At 50.5% G+C, this 9,694-nt stretch overlaps 1 pseudogene; it reads right to left on the minus strand.

Annotated features, from left to right (window-relative positions):
- LOC135569005 (WD repeat domain phosphoinositide-interacting protein 2-like) overlaps positions 1-9,474 on the minus strand; it is a 111,009-nt pseudogene extending 101,535 nt beyond the window's left edge.
- Positions 9,475-9,694: the final 220 nt, after the last annotated feature.

The following is a 9,694-nucleotide window of genomic DNA, read 5'->3' on the forward strand; positions in this document are numbered from 1 at the left end:
CACACACACACATTAGTACCAAACAGTATAACCCCGTTGCTCTAATATTCTAGAGAGCTATTCCATATTACAGTGATCCTACATTAACAGTGGGGACGATGACTGTATGGCCTGTGAGTGGAATACATGTCTGTAGTACAGCGCCTTCAGGAAAGTATTCAGACCCCTTGACTTTTTACTTTTGACTATGTTACAGCCTTATTCTAAAATGGATGACATTTTCCCCTCATCAAGCTACACACAATACCCCATAATGACATCACAATACCCCATAACGACATCACAATACCCCATAATGACATCACAATACCCCATAATGACATCACAATACCCCATAATGACATCACAATACCCCATAATGACATCACAATACCTCATAACGACATCACTATACCCCATAATGACATCACAATATCCCATAATGAGAAAGCAAAAACGTATTTTTTTTGTTTTTAATATTTTTTAAAAACATTTCTGCTAACAGTTTTTTTTTCTAGAAATGTTTGCAAATTTATACAAAATAAAAAGTTTCTTTAGCATTGAAGGTCCCCCAGAACACAGTGGCCTCCATCATTCTTAAATGGAAGAAGTTTGGAACCACCAAGACTCTTCCTAGACCTGGCCGCCCGGCCAAACTGAGCAATCAGGGCAATCAGGGAGAAGGGCCTTGGTCAGGTCGATCAAGAACCTGATGGTCACTCTGACAGAGCTCCAGAGTTCCTCTGTGGAGATGAGAGAAACTTCCAGAAGGACAACCATCTCTGCAGCACTCCACCAATCAGGCCTTTATGGTAGAGTGACCGAGGTTCACCTTCCAACAGGACAACGACCCTAAGCATACAGCCAAGACAACGCAGGAAGGGCTTCGGGACAAGTCTCTGAATGTCCTTGAGTGGCCCAGCCAGAGCCTGAACCTGATCGAACATCTCTGGTGAGACCTGAAAATAGCTGTGCAGCGATGCTCCCCATTCAACCTGACAGAGCTTGAGAGGATCTGCAGAGAAGAATGGGAGAAACTCCCCAAATACAGGTGTGCCAAGCTTTTAGCATGATACCCAAGAAGACCTGAGGCTGTAATCGCTGCCAAAGGTGCTTCAACAAAGTACAGAGTAAAGGGTCTGAATATTTATGTAAATTATTTTGATAAATTATACAAATTTCGAAAAACTTGTTTTTGCTTTGTCATTATGGGGTATTGTGATGTCATTATGGGGTATTGTGATGTCATTATGGGGTATTGTGATGTCATTATGGGGTATTGTGATGTCATTATGGTGTATTGTGATGTCATTATAGGGTATTGTGATGTCATTATGGGGTATTGTGATGTCATTATGGGGTATTGTGATGTCATTATAGGGTATTGTGATGTCATTATGGGGTATTGTGATGTCATTATGGGGTATTGTGATGTCATTATGGGGTATTGTGATGTCATTATAGGGTATTGTGATGTCATTATAGGGTATTGTGTGTAGATTGATGAGGGGGAAAAAACGATTTAATCCATTTTAGAATAATTCTGTAATGTAACCAAAAGTTGGAAAAGGTCAAGGGGTCTGAATACTTTCTGAAAGCAATGTATCAATAGTAAATATAATAGCCATTCCATATTACTGTAAAACAACATTAAGAGTGATGGTTATGACTGTGTGGTATCTAGTAAGTGCAGTATTTCATATATATTATATTATATATACACATACACACACAAACACGTCATAAAGCCATACGATATTGACACTCACTACATTCATAAATCTGCTCCAACTTGTCCACAGACGACAGGGAGAAGAACTTGTAGCCTGATTTGGTTCCAACAGCTAAAGACCTGGAGAGAGAGAGGACACACACACTGGTCTGACCGAGGGGAGAGAGAGGACACACACACTGGTCTGACCGAGGGGAGAGAGAGGACACACACACTGGTCTGACTGAGGGGAGAGAGAGGACACACACACTGGTCTGACTGAGGAGAGAGAGGACACACACACTGGTCTGACTGAGGGGAGAGAGAGGACACACACACTGGTCTGACTGAGGGGAGAGAGAGAGGACACACACACTGGTCTGACTGAGGGGAGAGAGAGGACACACACACTGGTCTGACTGAGGGGAGAGAGAGGACACACACACTGGTCTGACTGAGGGGAGAGAGAGGACACACACACTGGTCTGACTGAGGGGAGAGAGAGGACACACACACTGGTCTGACTGAGGGGAGAGAGAGGACACACACACTGGTCTGACTGAGGGGAGAGAGGACACACACACTGGTCTGACTGAGGGGAGAGAGAGGACACACACACTGGTCTGAGGGGAGAGAGAGAGGACACACACACTGGTCTGACTGGGGGAGAGAGAGGACACACACACTGGTCTGACTGGGGAGAGAGAGAGGACACACACACTGGTCTGACTGAGGGGAGAGAGAGGACACACACACTGGTCTGAGGGGAGAGAGAGAGGACACACACACTGGTCTGACCGAGGGGAGAGAGAGGACACACACACTGGTCTGACTGAGGGGAGAGAGAGGACACACACACTGGTCTGACTGAGGGGAGAGAGAGGACACACACACTGGTCTGACCGAGGGGAGAGAGAGGACACACACACTGGTCTGACTGAGGGGAGAGAGGACACACACACTGGTCTGACTGAGGGGAGAGAGAGGACACACACACTGGTCTGACTGAGGGGAGAGAGAGGACACACACACTGGTCTGACTGAGGGGAGAGAGAGGACACACACACTGGTCTGACTGAGGGGAGAGAGAGGACACACACACTGGTCTGACTGAGGGGAGAGAGAGGACACACACACTGGTCTGACTGAGGGGAGAGAGAGGACACACACACTGGTCTGACTGAGGGGAGAGAGAGGACACACACACTGGTTAGAACAGATACCTGACTGAGGGGAGAGACAGGCTGGTGACACTGGCCTGACCGAGGGGAGAGACAGGCTGGTGACACTGGCCTGACCGAGGGGAGAGACAGGCTGGTGACACTGGCCTGACCGAGGGGAGAGACAGGCTGGTGGCACTGGCCTGACCGAGGAGAGACAGGACAGGCTGGTGACACTGGCCTGACTGAGGGGAGAGACAGGCTGGTGACACTGGTCTGACTGAGGGGAGAGACAGGCTGGTGACACTGGTCTGACCGAGGGGAGAGAGAGAGAGACAGGCTGGTGACACTGGCCTGACCGGTCTGGGAGAGAGAGAGAGACAGGCTGGTGACACTGGCCTGACCGAGGGGAGAGAGAGAGACAGGCTGGTGACACTGGCCTGACTGAGGGGAGAGAGAGAGACAGGCTGGTGACACTGGCCTGACGAGGGGAGAGAGAGAGAGACAGGCTGGTGACACTGGCCTGACCGAGGGAGAGACAGGCTGGTGACACTGGCCTGACCGGGGAGAGACAGGCTGGTGACACTGGCCTGACCGAGGGGAGAGACAGGCTGGTGGCACTGGCCTGACCGAGGGGAGAGACAGAGACAGGCTGGTGACACTGGCCTGACTGAGAGGAGAGAGACAGGCTGGTGACACTGGCCTGACTGAGGGGAGAGAGACAGGCTGGTGACACTGGTCTGACCGAGGGGAGAGAGAGAGAGACAGGCTGGTGACACTGGCCTGACCGAGGGGAGAGAGAGAGAGACAGGCTGGTGACACTGGCCTGACCGAGGGGAGAGAGAGAGACAGGCTGGTGACACTGGCCTGACCGAGGGGAGAGAGAGAGACAGGCTGGTGACACTGGTCTGACCGAGGGGGAGAGAGAGAGACAGGCTGGTGACACTGGCCTGACCGAGGGGAGAGGAGAGACAGGCTGGTGACACTGGCCTGACCGAGGGGGGGAGAGACAGGCTGGTGACACTGGCCTGACTGAGGGGAGAGAGACAGGCTGGTGACACTGGCCTGACCGAGGGGAGAGAGAGAGAGACAGGCTGGTGACACTGGCCTGACCGAGGGGAGAGAGAGAGAGACAGGCTGGTGACACTGGCCTGACCAAGGGGAGAGAGAGAGAGACAGGCTGGTGACACTGGCCTGACTGAGGGGAGAGAGACAGGCTGGTGACACTGGTCTGACCGAGGGAGAGAGAGACAGGCTGGTGACACTGGCCTGACCGAGGGGAGAGAGAGAGACAGGCTGGTGACACTGGCCTGACCGAGGGGAGAGAGAGAGACAGGCTGGTGACACTGGCCTGACCGAGGGGAGAGAGAGAGACAGGCTGGTGACACTGGTCTGACCGAGGGGAGAGAGAGAGACAGGCTGGTGACACTGGCCTGACCGAGGGAGAGAGAGAGACAGGCTGGTGACACTGGCCTGACCGAGGGGGGAGAGAGAGAGACAGGCTGGTGACACTGGCCTGACTGAGGGAGAGAGACAGGCAGGTGACACTGGCCTGACCGAGGGAGAGAGAGAGAGACAGGCTGGTGACACTGGCCTGACCGAGGGAGAGAGAGAGAGACAGGCTGGTGACACTGGCCTGACCGAGGGAGAGAGACAGAGACAGGCTGGTGACACTGGCCTGACCGAGGGGAGAGAGAGAGACAGGCTGGTGACACTGGCCTGACCGAGGGAGAGAGAGAGACAGGCTGGTGACACTGGCCTGACCGAGGGGAGAGACAGAGACAGGCTGGTGACACTGGCCTGACCGAGGGGAGAGAGAGAGACAGGCTGGTGACACTGGCCTGACCAAGGGGAGAGAGAGAGACAGGCTGGTGACACTGGCCTGACCGAGGGGAGAGAGAGAGACAGGCTGGTGACACTGGCCTGACCGAGGGGAGAGAGAGAGACAGGCTGGTGACACTGGCCTGACCGAGGGGAGAGACAGAGACAGGCTGGTGACACTGGCCTGACCGAGGGGAGAGAGAGAGACAGGCTGGTGACACTGGCCTGACCGAGGGGAGAGAGAGAGACAGGCTGGTGACACTGGCCTGACCGAGGGGAGAGAGAGAGACAGGCTGGTGACACTGGCCTGACCGAGGGGAGAGAGAGAGACAGGCTGGTGACACTGGCCTGACCGAGGGGAGAGAGAGAGACAGGCTGGTGACACTGGCCTGACCGAGGGGAGAGAGAGAGAGACAGGCTGGTGACACTGGCCTGACCGAGGGGGAGAGAGAGACAGGCTGGTGACACTGGCCTGACCGAGGGGGAGAGAGACAGGCTGGTGACACTGGCCTGACCGAGGGGAGAGAGAGAGACAGGCTGGTGACACTGGCCTGACCGAGGGGGGAGAGAGACAGGCTGGTGACACTGGCCTGACCGAGGGGGAGGAGAGAGACAGGCTGGTGACACTGGCCTGACCGAGGGGAGAGAGAGAGACAGGCTGGTGACACTGGCCTGACCGAGGGGAGAGACAGAGACAGGCTGGTGACACTGGCCTGACCGAGGGGAGAGAGAGAGACAGGCTGGTGACACTGGCCTGACCGAGGGGAGAGAGAGAGACAGGCTGGTGACACTGGCCTGACTGAGGGGAGAGAGAGAGACAGGCTGGTGACACTGGCCTGACCGAGGGGAGAGAGAGAGACAGGCTGGTGACACTGGCCTGACCGAGGAGAGAGAGAGACAGGCTGGTGACACTGGCCTGACCGAGGGGAGAGAGACAGGCTGGTGACACTGGCCTGACCGAGGGGAGAGAGAGAGACAGGCTGGTGACACTGGCCTGACCGAGGGGGAGAGAGACAGGCTGGTGACACTGGCCTGACCGAGGGGAGAGAGAGAGACAGGCTGGTGACACTGGCCTGACCGAGGGGAGAGAGACAGGCTGGTGACACTGGCCTGACCGAGGGGAGAGAGAGAGACAGGCTGGTGACACTGGCCTGACCGAGGGGAGAGAGACAGGCTGGTGACACTGGCCTGACCGAGGGGAGAGAGAGAGACAGGCTGGTGACACTGGCCTGACCGAGGGGAGAGAGACAGAGACAGGCTGGTGACACTGGCCTGACCGAGGGGAGAGAGAGAGAGACAGGCTGGTGACACTGGCCTGACCGAGGGGAGAGAGAGAGACAGGCTGGTGACACTGGCCTGACCGAGGGGAGAGAGACAGGCTGGTGACACTGGCCTGACCGAGGGGAGAGAGACAGAGACAGGCTGGTGACACTGGCCTGACCGAGGGGAGAGAGAGAGACAGGCTGGTGACACTGGCCTGACCGAGGGGAGAGAGAGAGACAGGCTGGTGACACTGGCCTGACCGAGGGGAGAGAGAGAGACAGGCTGGTAACACTGGTCTGACCGAGGGGAGAGAGAGAGAGACAGGCTGGTGACACTGGCCTGACTATGACAGTGTGTGTTTGAGTGACTTTGGGTCACACGGTGTGTGTTGCAATCCCACTACCCAGAAAGTGGTCAGCAATGGCATCCACTTTCACAGACTCCACCAGGGACGGGTAGAAATCACCAAACACCACCAAGATCAATGTATCAAAACGCCACCAAGATCAATGTATCTAAACGCCACCAAGATCAATGTATCAAAACGCCACCAAGATCAATGTATCTAAACGCCACCAAGATCAATGTATCTAAACGCCACCAAGATCAATGTATCAAAACGCCACCAAGATCAATGTATCTAAACACCACCAAGATCAATGTATCTAAACACCACCAAGATCAATGTATCTAAACACCACCAAGATCAATGTATCTAAACACCACCAAGATCAATGTATCTAAACACCACCAAGATCAATGTATCAAAACGCCACCAAGATCAATGTATGAAAATAAAGATCAATTTTAAAACCACCAAGATCAATGTTCTAAACACTAACCAAGAAAATGATCTAAACACCACCAAGATCAATTATAAAACACCACCAAGATTTTTGTATCTAAACACCACCAAGATCAATGTATCTAAACACCACCAAGATCAATGTATCTAAACACCACCAAGATCAATGTATCAAAACGCCACCAAGATCAATGTATCTAAACACCACCAAGATCAAGGTCAACACACCAATTCTCTAGAGAGAAATTAAATCATTTACGAGAGAAGTCAAATAGGCTTGTGGCTGGAGCGTTGGGCCAGTAACCGAAAGGTTGCTGGATCGAATCTCTGAGCTAACAAGGTAAAAATCTGTCGCTCTGCCCCTGAACAAGGCAGTTAACACACTGTTCCCTGGTAGTTTAGTTTTTTAGTTTAGTTTAGTTTATTTTTACAGGGACAGTGCAATTAATCAACGTTCTAAAAGTGACGGTTTTAGCCAGCCGGCTAATTTTCAACCGCAGTCCCTGGGCAGGTTATTAAAAACAAACAATATAGGGAGCAACATAGAACAAGCAAGACTAGCAACATAGGACAAGCAAGACATTAGCAACATAGAACAAGCAAGACATAGCAACATAGAACAAGCAAACGTAGCATACAGACAAGCAACATAGAACAAAAAGCAGCAAGACAAAATTCATAAAAGCAACAAAGTGTTTCACCTCCAGCTACAGACAATAGACAACAAAATGGCAACACACAGCTAGGGACCATGTTCACACATCTGATTGACCTTTAGCCAGGTCTTCAAGCATTTTGTGAAAGTGTGATTGGTGCAGTTATGTGTGTCTGATGGCAGTGTATTCCAGTACGTCATTGTAAATAAGAATTTGTTCTTAACTGACTTGCCTCGTTAAATAAAGGTTCAATTAAAAACAAACTATGGGAGGCTGGGTGCTGAAGGGAGTTGAAGTTTTCATTATTCAAATATTCAACTAAGTTCAGCTCAAGGAGCTAATCAACTACAATGACCATCTACATTGCGCCTGTTCTTTTCCATCTTGGACAAAAAGGATTCACTTTAGGTTTAGAAACAGCTTTTCTCCAGTTAGGTTAGATACACACAGACCAATGATGCATGTAAACCCTGCTGATGGACAGTTCTGGCCATTGAGAAGCTTTAAGCCGTATTGGCACTCCTCAGTAGGAGCAGTTCTCCATTGAGAAGCTTTAAGCCGTATTGGCACTCCTCAGTAGGAGCAGTTCTCCATTGAGAAGCTTTAAGCCGTATTGGCACTCCTCAGTAGGAGCAGTTCTCCATTGAGAAGCTTTAAGCCGTATTGGCACTCCTCAGTAGGAGCAGTTCTCCATTGAGAAGCTTTAAGCCGTATTGGCACTCCTCAGTAGGAGAAGTTCTCCATTGAGAAGCTTTAAGCCATATTGGCACTCCTCAGTAGGAGCAGTTCTCCATTGAGAAGCTTTAAGCCGTATTGGCACTCCTCAGTAGGAGAAGTTCTCCATTGAGAAGCTTTAAGCCGTATTGGCACTCCTCAGTAGGAGAAGTTCTCCATTGGAATTAATGGGATTCTACAGTATTTACATTAAAGGTTTCAAGGACAACATTACATGTGGTTCAGTATTTTTTGTTGTTGTAGTGGGGGACAGTAGCATTAGAACTTTCCAAAAATGTATCATTTATTAGTCATTTCCTATGTGGACCTGACAGAGACAGTGGAATATTTTCAATGTTTTGGCAATTGAATGTGCTCCATTTTTGGCTTTGGTATTTCCATTAAAAGGCGCTAATCATTTTAATGTATTTATTTCATAATGCATTTAATATAAACGTTTTTTTTAAAGAATCGAAACAGGTTTTTTTTTATATAATGAACGGAAACGACCTCAAAAAGCACTAATCGCTCAGCACACTTAAACATGTAATTTTATTTAACTAGGCAAATCAGTCAAGAACAAATTCGTATTCACAATGACGGCCTACACCGTCCAAACCGGGGATTTGTGCACAGCCCTATGGGACTCCCATCACGGCCGGATGTGATACAGCATTAGTACATACGCATGGTCTAAAGTTTACGGGAGGATAAGCACATTCTCAAGTCAAGTTCAGTTTTCCGACTGTGCGTGAAAACTGGTACACGCATGTTTAGGGCCATATTCTGTGAATGTGTAGCGTTTATTCATGAGAGCTCAGGTGAACCGTAGCTTTCTGGGCAGAGAGGAGATCTCGCCTTTTCATCGTCCTTTGCCCAGATATTGGTTCAGGTATCAATACACTTTATCATATTAAGGAATGATCCCCTCGCCTTTTTGTGTTAGACAACTAGTTTATGCTTCTTGTTTATCCAAGCACTTTAGCTAGCTGGCTGGATAGCGTTTTAGCTGGCTGACGACATGGATGCTAAAGTAGGCAACATGATCAGACAGCTTGTCAGCTAACTAGCATCTCTCCCCGGCCCTCCTCTCCCTTCTCCCCGGGCCTTCCTTACGTGTTGTCCTGGTTAAAGTTGGCGAAGAGGAGCTGGCTACAGCCGGTCTCCCCGCTCTGACTAGCCAAGTTCATGGGCCCGGCACCATCTAATCCAGCCGTGTGAGAAAGCAGCAGTCGGGTAGGTTGTGGATAGTAACTGGGTGAGAGTGAAGTTGGCCTGTATTCATGGAGCCATCTCGCTGTTCTCTTGTTGTTGTTGTTTTCTCCGTCGCTGTTGCCCCCTCTCTCTCTGCGCATGGGCGGTAAAGCAGCGTTTTGCGACAGTTTCTTAAAGGGGCCCTTCCACCATTTCACAGGTTTGGTTTACGGTTGTGTTTGAGGATGGAAGAAGTGTGGTAAATGACAATCACTTAATGGGAACGTCTAAAAAAAATCTATAAATTTATCGGAATCTCGTTTCAGTTGAAACAATAATCTGTTCAACGACCACCTTATACCAAAGATTTTATGAACTAACCCAAGATAGA

Source organism: Oncorhynchus nerka, unplaced genomic scaffold, assembly GCF_034236695.1.
Source record: "Oncorhynchus nerka isolate Pitt River unplaced genomic scaffold, Oner_Uvic_2.0 unplaced_scaffold_1263, whole genome shotgun sequence".
NCBI lineage: Eukaryota > Metazoa > Chordata > Actinopteri > Salmoniformes > Salmonidae > Oncorhynchus > Oncorhynchus nerka.